This window comes from Sinocyclocheilus grahami, unplaced genomic scaffold (assembly GCF_001515645.1).
Source record: "Sinocyclocheilus grahami isolate Dianchi unplaced genomic scaffold, SAMN03320097.WGS_v1.1 scaffold1070.1, whole genome shotgun sequence".
In the NCBI taxonomy this organism is placed as follows: domain Eukaryota; kingdom Metazoa; phylum Chordata; class Actinopteri; order Cypriniformes; family Cyprinidae; genus Sinocyclocheilus; species Sinocyclocheilus grahami.
This window is the reverse complement of record NW_015506249.1, coordinates 117,112-117,439: the sequence shown is the minus strand read 5'-3', so window position 1 is coordinate 117,439 and position 328 is coordinate 117,112.

Genomic DNA, 328 nt, shown 5'->3' with positions numbered 1-328 from the left:
CATTGTGTGTTTTTCTCCAAATGTCACATTCTGGAATGGCAAACTCTTACTAGTAATACAGCACTGTTGTTCTTTACAATAATTACAATTAATGGGTGTAAACATATAACAGTGGCAATTAATTGGTGGAAACCATAGACTGTATAAAAACATGGACGTAGTGTCTGTGACATCACCCGTAGGTTTCCGAAGAGCGTTTTTGAAGCTAAAAAGTGGGCGGAGGCGGCCGTCGCCATCTTTGCAGCGCGTCACTCCCGTATAATCGAAAATGGGCAAATAGGCAGGAGCAGGTTGCTGAAACCACGCCCACCTAGCTCAACGGTGGTGA